Raw genomic sequence first — 8027 nt, forward strand, 5'->3', positions numbered from 1 at the left:
ATTGACCATTAACTGATGCCTCCACACCTTTTTATTTACCAATATAAAGAGTATTTGCAATTGTGCTTCTTTCATTCTCTATAAATATCACCTTATCTACCTCAACATAAGTACCCCCAAACTATCATCATTCTACCTCCCACCTATTAACCACCATCGTGGACCTAAATCACATCCTCAAGGCAGCTCACCCGAGGAATCATGGCTGATGAGGTAATTTTACAATTCGATCATGGTTTCATTCTTCTTTCTAGTTTCTTTCTGTTGACCTAGCTCAGGATCTAAGAAGATTTATGTGAAAACCTATTCTTTATAGGGTGACTAATAATAGGATCATCTTTTGCTCTAAAGAAAATGGATTAACTATAGAAATGAATGCAACAAATTTCTCGAGAGATTTTTGAGTTCAGTCTGCGCTGCTTGCTAGTGGATGTCCTTGGGATGTTTTGAGGGCCCTCAAATGTTTCTCCCAAGGCCTCTTGATATTTTGATACAACTTTGTGCTTGGTTGCCTTCGAGCATTTTCCTATCATTCTAGTGAATCTAGGGACTCTGAGGCGACTAGGGGTTTCCCCAACACTGCCACACCCTCCACCCTCTCCCTCTCATGTTGACATCGGAGGTGTTCATAGGGTGAGCTTGCGTGCTTGGCGAAAAAGGTCGTGGTAAGGTTTTTGCTGCTTCATTCCCTTGCGGACCACCCAGGACACCTAGGAGGCACCCTAGATGGAAAGATAGCATGCGTCGGATGTGGTTGACGGCTACCTTTTATACACGAGTGGCTAGGATTCGGTTTGTTCTGGTCTCGACCAAGATTTCCCCCCTTCCCCTCTAGATTAGAAGGTCAAGATCATATCCTCCTCAACTCATTCGCCCCCACACCTTCCTTATCCGTGTTGCAGCCTCGGTCGGTTGATCAGGTGCTAGCGGGGGTTGGTGGTGTAAGCTCGAGTCTATAAAAAAATCCTCTATTGGTTCTCTGGACAATGGACACAATTGTGTGTGTGTGTGTGTGTGTGTGTGTGTGTGTGTGTTTTAAATTTCTCCCTAGAGGCACCATTGACGTCTCTCCTCTCCACCATGATCTGCAGCTCTAGCAAAATCCCAAAACCGGTCTCAGGTTGGGCAGCAATGGTGCCTTGTGTGTTCTGACCTCATTGGACCTCGTGTGGACATATGGTTCTTTGGGAGAGTGGCACTGGACTTGTTGGGCGCTCCTCAGTTTTGAGTCCAAACATGGATTTTTTGTGGAGGTTGGCAGTTACAGCTAGTTCTGACTCTTTTTGCATTGTTGTTCTTTGGTGGACAGGTGTGTGGGAGTGACCCACCATCTCCTCGCCTTCGGACCAAGGCGGAAGGGGCTAGGGTTTCCCTAGGGTTTCCACGAACATAATGAGCACCACAGCTTTTGACCAATGCTTGCAAAATTTTACCATGGCTAATGTTCTCAATATTTTGAAATAAAGGGAGTAACTGTTCATATGTGGCTCAATTTATCATACTATAGGAAATATGCTTCTTGAATTATAATTTGTTTAAACACCAAGCTATAGCAAGGAAATCTTATTTGTTTACTAATCAGCCTTATAATTAGGATAAATGGATTAAGTACATGAGTTCCTTTGACAAGTTGGTAATATGGAACTTGAGAAAATTCTATGGGTGCCCGCCATTTCTTCTTATTTTTTCGTTCTTTAGATTTCATAACAATCTACATTGATATTCTTACATAATCGGATAATTCATCGGATTTCCAAACCATGTAAATTCAAATCCGTACTTCATATAATATATTTTTCTTACCTAATACAAGAAACAACTAGTGCATGTGTCACCCTTAACTAACTTTTGGTGATTTGACAGACGAAACAAGGTTTGAAGTACTAGTTCAGCATGCGCATGGTCTGATGCTACAAATGTGTGAAATGTCTCAAGATTCCAGTGAAAGAGGAGTTTGAGATGATCCACAAGAGGTTTGTCGAGGAATCATTGTTGTAAGACACGTACCCTAGTGCCCGACGCTCTAGCTAATAGACATAGGACATTTCGCATGGCAGCAGCCGCATCTTGGTCATGGATGAGACAAGCATCCCGCAGTTGCGCCTAGAGATGGAGCGACTGGTGATCATGCAGGGTAGCTTGTCCAAGATGTATAACCAATACTCGTTGCCAAACAGGAAGCGAGCATGGGCCGGCGGCAATGATGAGAAGTTCATGTAGGACAACTTGTTGTATGTGGCAAAGCTATTGACGCTGAAGCTCTACTTTGTCATGGTCAAGAATGTTAAGGAGACCATGTGAAAGAACTTATTGTCGACTGCTGCAAAGGCTAAGAGATAATGGTTCGAGGAGATGGTTGTGTCGGATTTTGATTACTGCTACTATACTAGTGGCAGTGCCAGGTAAGTAATGTGGAAGTATCAACTCTATGGATGTCGATGTGTCATGCATGGTGCTTAATAATGTGATATTTCTACATGGCATTGTTTGATCCATGATTGTTTTGAGTGTGGGTTGTTAATCAATCACCCATGTTTTGAATCAAATTGTTCACTTTCATTACACATGCCTTTTTGTATATGCATGCTCAGGAGCTCAGTCGCATCTCCCGAACACCAAAGTCTTTATGTGTATGTAACGTTTATAGTAATTCTTTTACTTTTTATGTGTTTGTGATATTTACAATTACCAAATTTACCTTTTATGTTGTCGGGGAAACTGATCCACGAACACCTATGGGGCCGGCGGACCAAGCCCCTTTCGGTTCGGCGGGGGGCGGAGATCGCACGAAGAGCAGATCGAGGCGAAACACACGAGCAGTTTACCCAGCTTCGGAGCTCTCCGGAGAGATAACACTCCTACTGCTACATGTCTGAGTGTATTGAGTTCTTGCTCGGGAGCGCTGAGTGCTACAGTACACCCTAGCTGCTAACGAGGCCGAGCGTGAGTGTTTTTCTACCTTCCAACCCCCCTCTACGTTGCGCATGGGCCTCCTTTTATATGCTCAAGGGGTCACCGACAGGTGGCAACGTAGACAAGGGTAAAAATGGTAAAGGAATTGCGGTTGGTACAACCACCTGTACAGTGTATCATACCTAACCCTGACGGCAGGGGACAAAGGCATTAAATGGCCGTCTGTGTCGCCTAAATAGTGCAAAAAAGGGACCGTCAGGGACGCCACCGCTCGCCACGATGGCAATCTTGTCAGCGTTGCTTGCCACCGCGCACCGCTGGCTGCACAGCCTCTTGCAACGCACGCCTGGAAAGGCCCCGGGGTGACACGTTGGTGGATGTGCTGGAGCGTGGGTACAGAGTGGTAGCTTACGCGGCAAGCGCCTTGCCGCGGTCGTTGTCTTGTCGCGTCCGGAAGCTTGTCGCTCACCGGGCCTTGCCGGGACGCACGGTGCGTCGCGGCAAGTTCCTTGAGATGCCTTGGTTGGCCTTCCCGGCAAGCTCCTCTTGCCGGGGCCTTGTCTCCTTGGCTTGAATACTTTGTTCTTGAATGGCTCCAAAGGAACCATGGAGGACCTTGGCGGTCACCCGGCAAGCCCTGCCGCGGGGTGCTGCAACTGCCCATGCACAAATTCGGGATACTAGGGTACCCCTACTCTAGTACACCGACAGGAGCCACCGGGACTGGGCCACACACGGTGCCGAGCGCTATTGGGCCAGGCCCAAAACAGGGCACGGGCACACTCGGCCTGGGTCACGCCGTATCTTACTCTGTATCCACCGCGCCCTCCCCGAACGGCACGCGTTGAATGCGGCGTAGTGGGAGAGATCGTGGGTGGTTTCTTTATTCGGAATGATGGAACGCCCGCCCCCTCCCTCTTTATAAGCAGGGGAAACATGGGCAGTTCGCCCATCTCGCCGGTTGCCGCTCCAATCTCAGAAATCTCCGCCGCTCCCCCCTTCTTCCCAAAGCCGAAAGAGGACAGCGCTCCGCCCCCCATAGCCACTGGTACCACCAACGCCGTCGATCTCTCTCACCACCTCCGCCATGGCTCCGAAAGCCAGGAAGGTTCTGAAGTCAGCCGAGGCGCAGCGGCTCGTGGCGCTGCGAAAGGAGCGGGCAATCTTCCCCCCCAGCTCGCCTCGAAGGAGCTGAGGGAGTACTACTACCTCTTCTGGTCGACGAAGATGCGAGCGTATCCACGTACGAAGGTACTCCCAGCTGCCGCTTCGGAACTGGCTCCGAATGGATACCCTTTCTTCGCGCTGTTCTTCTATTGCGGGCTCTGCCCGCCTTTCTCTGAATTTTTTCTGCGATATCATGAACACCTACGGGTTCCGCCTCCTTGACTTCACACCCAATGCTGTTCTGACCATGGCAGTTTTTGCACATCTCTGCGAAAACTTTGTCGGAGTCTATCCAAACGTAGCTCTTTTCCGCCACTTCTTTATGCCCCGAGTTGAGAGAGGGGAGCCTCTTTCCGGCGGAATCGCTTGGATCTCGAGAACCGGCAAGAAGGATGCTTATCTGGAGGGAGAGCTCCGCAGCAAGTGGGAGGAATGGAGAGCAGAATGGTGCTGGATTGTCGAGGAGAACCCGCAGCCATTTACCGCCCAGTGCCAAGCCCCAATAGCGCGCGGCAACGATTGGAGCAACGTGGCCCTGGAAGACGATAGGCTGAAGATTGCCGTCACCCCGATCCTACGCCTCAGGCTTGGCGGCCTCACCATAGGCGCCGTTGGCGCAGATTTTCTTCGCCGCCGCATCGCCCTCCTGCAGGAGAGGGGGAGACCCACTTGGGAGTTCCAGAATGCGGCGGATATCATGAGGCTGCGCCCGGGCCTCAACTTCAACTTCACTGTCCTGGAACTGGACGCGATGATCTTGGAACTGTTCAAGCGCGATCCTCAACACCCCGAAGCATTCATGTTGCCGAGGGGCATCGTTCCGCTGTGCAACAACTCCTCGCTCGACCGCATCCGTGCAATGATGCCGCTGTGCGATTCGCATGGAATTGTTCCAACTTGGCAAGAGCCTGCAGACGACGTCGTGCAGAGGTTCTTTGACGGCCTAGTAGAAGTGCCGGTCCACGCCGATGAACAGAAGAGCCTCACCCGCGACACCACCGATGATGAGATGCAGCGCATCGCCACCAAGCTGGAAGAGGCGGCAGCAGCCGCTGCCGCGGGCGAGTTCGGATTCACCATGGAGGAGGCAGAGGCAGCAGAGGCGGCAAGCCTTGTCGAGCGAGAGGAGTTCGCCGGCGAGGAAGAGCTTGTCGAGCCTGAAGCTGAGTCGAGTGAGCTCGCCGAGGGCGCGAGTGACTCGTTGAAGATCAGCTCCTCCTCCTCCCCACCTTCAGCCAGCTCGCCTCAAGCGGAGCCCCCAGCTCCACCAAGAAGGCGTCTCCGCAAGGCTGGGGACGTAGCGGGGCGGCAGACGAGTCAATAGCCGCCGTGCCGCGCGACACGCTCTACCGCGGCAAGCACTGTTGCCGCGGGAGCGCCTCACGCCGCTGCGGCAACCGGAGCGGGGTCTTCCGGGTCCACCGCTACTACTCCTGCCAAACGGACAAGGGAACCTACTCCTCCGCCTCGTCGCACCGGAGGCGAGCTGGACTTCGATCTCTCCGCGCTCAGCTCCGATGAGGAAGAAGAAGAGTAAGATTCTTTGCTGTACTTGTAGTTCTTCAATTCTTGCTGTTTTGTCTTGTATCTGATTTGCTTTACTCCGAACCCATTCCTTTTCAGGACTCTGGCCCAGAGAGCGGCAAAGAGAGCCAAGGTCCCGGTGATTGTCATCGAGGACGAACCCACCGCGACAGCAAGGGGCGTGTCCGAGACCACCTTGCCGGACCCGGCAACTTTTCCCCAAAGCAGCCCCCAGCGTAAGCATATAGTTTACTTCCTGCTGTCAAGCGTGCATGGATGCTCTTTCTTTGCTGATATCTGACTGCTGGTTTGTGTAGGAGCAAAGCAGCCTCATCGGGAGTGCCCGGATGCCGCTCCCGAAATGCCATCTGCTTCGAATACACCGCCAAGGGAGGATTCCCCGGCAAGGGAGCGTTCTCCGGCAAGGGACAGTTCTTTGGTAAGGGACAGCACTGGCGACCCTCCGGTGGTTGAGACCATGACTGCAGATCCCAGTACAGGTAATCCTCTTGCTTGAAAACTTCCCGTGTGTTCTTCTTCTTCTGATTTTCTTTTTGGACATTTGCTTGACTTTTCTCCTTTTTCCGTTCGTCAGATCCATCTGCCACGGAGCCGATGGAAACCGAGGTCGCCGGTGAGGAGAATGCACGCAGCAATACCGACGACGCCGTTGCCACCGAAGGAGAAGCCGGCGCTAATGATCCCGCCGGCGAAGAGGCCACCAAAGCTGCCGTCGCAGAAGCTGGCGAGGGATCCGGCGATCGTACTGACGGCCCCGAGGCCGCAGGAGCGTCAGGCGCTACGCCGACCGCCGATCCCTCCGCCGCTGCTGCAGCGCCAGGCTCCGAAGAGCCCCAGCCCGGCGCCTATTTGAAGGCCGGCGACGGCATCTTCATCAAGCTCCCCTGGGCGTCAAGCTCCAGGGCGCCGGCCGAAGGAGAGATCTTGGATGGAAGGTGCTCGCCTCCGCTGGGCTGACGCTGGTCGACGCGCTAAGCAGCAGCAGCGACGAGCCTGACGAGGAGCGGCTGCTGCGGAAGCTGTTGTTGCTTTACCGCGCCCGACAAGCCAAGCTGGAATCCCGAGAAGCGCTTGTCGCGAAGGCGGGAGTAGACATCGAGTAGCACGCGGAGGAGCTCCGGGCTCTCAGGCAGGAAGCTCTCCGATCCCTGGCAGAGGAGCGGGAGCAAGTCGCTGAGGAGCGGAAAGCCTTCCTCCTCGAGAAGGCTGAGGTTGAAGAGCAACAGCGGCTTGCGGCCGAAAAGCTGTCTGCGCAAGAAGGCGAGTTGGCGCAGCGGAAGGTTAACCTTGACAGCCACGAGGAGGAGCTTGCCGCGCGCGAGCAAACATTCGGCGGGGCTCTCAAGGAAGCAGAGGATGCTGCCGCAGCTGCCGAGGCCACCAAGAAGGAGCTGGAGACGAAGGTGGAGCAGCTGGAGGCCGATCTCAAGGAGAGCGGCGAGGAGCTTGCTGCGCTCAAGCGTGAGCGGGAGAAGGACGCCGCCGCTCATGGTGAGCTGCAGGGTCATCTCGCTGAGAGGAGCAAAGAGCTTAGCGCCGCCAAGGACTCCAACGCAGATCTCGAGTTGAAGCTGGCTACTTTGACTCAGACGCTTGACGGCACCAGGGAGCAGGAGGTGGCCTTGAAGGAGAAGATCAAGGCCGACGAGGCGCTGATGGCGAATGCTGTTGCCGCCCAGAACACTTTCAGGGAGAATGTCGAGCACTGGACCGAGGGTCTCGTGGATGCCGCCGCAGCCATCGACGGGGAGCTGGCGCAACTGGGGATGGAGGATCTTGGGTACTCCTCCGATGAGCACCTCCAACCCAACGGCAAGCTCAGATTGTTCTTAAAAGGTGTGGCGACAGCCCTCCAGCGACTCCGGGAGAAGATCCCAAAGCAGCTGGCCGACGAGTCGCGCAAGATCTGCGCGGGAGCTCTTTAAAAGGTGCTGGTGAAGGTGGCCTTCCGCAACCCAGGCCTCAACCTCACCAACGTCCTCAGGACCCTGCCGCCGGATGCTGATCTGGAAGCGCTCAAGGCCCTTGTCACACCCATTGTGGACAAGGTGAGCGGGATCAAGAGGGTTGAGGGTGATCGCGTAGATTAGGCCGCCCGTTTTCTCTTTTTCTTGTCGCTGCTGGTCATGTCATGAGAACAATCTGTTAGAGCTGCGACAAGCTATCTTGTAATATAACTCTATTTTGGGTAGAGATTGCTGTGTTATTTCCTTTACTTGATTCCTTCCTTTGTATGTTTTTGCCCTACGCTTTTAGGGAACTTGTCGGCGCAGGCACCTTAGCCGCGAGCGCTGAGTGCGGGACGTCAGCAGCCTGCTGGCGGTGCCGCTTCCGACAAGAAACCTTGTCGCAACTAGTCGCAGCTCACTTAAGTTGTTGAGCGGACTCGAAACAAAGTAAGG

The sequence above is a fragment of the Triticum aestivum genome, chromosome 1B (assembly GCF_018294505.1).
Source record: "Triticum aestivum cultivar Chinese Spring chromosome 1B, IWGSC CS RefSeq v2.1, whole genome shotgun sequence".
NCBI classification, from domain to species: Eukaryota; Viridiplantae; Streptophyta; class Magnoliopsida; order Poales; family Poaceae; genus Triticum; species Triticum aestivum.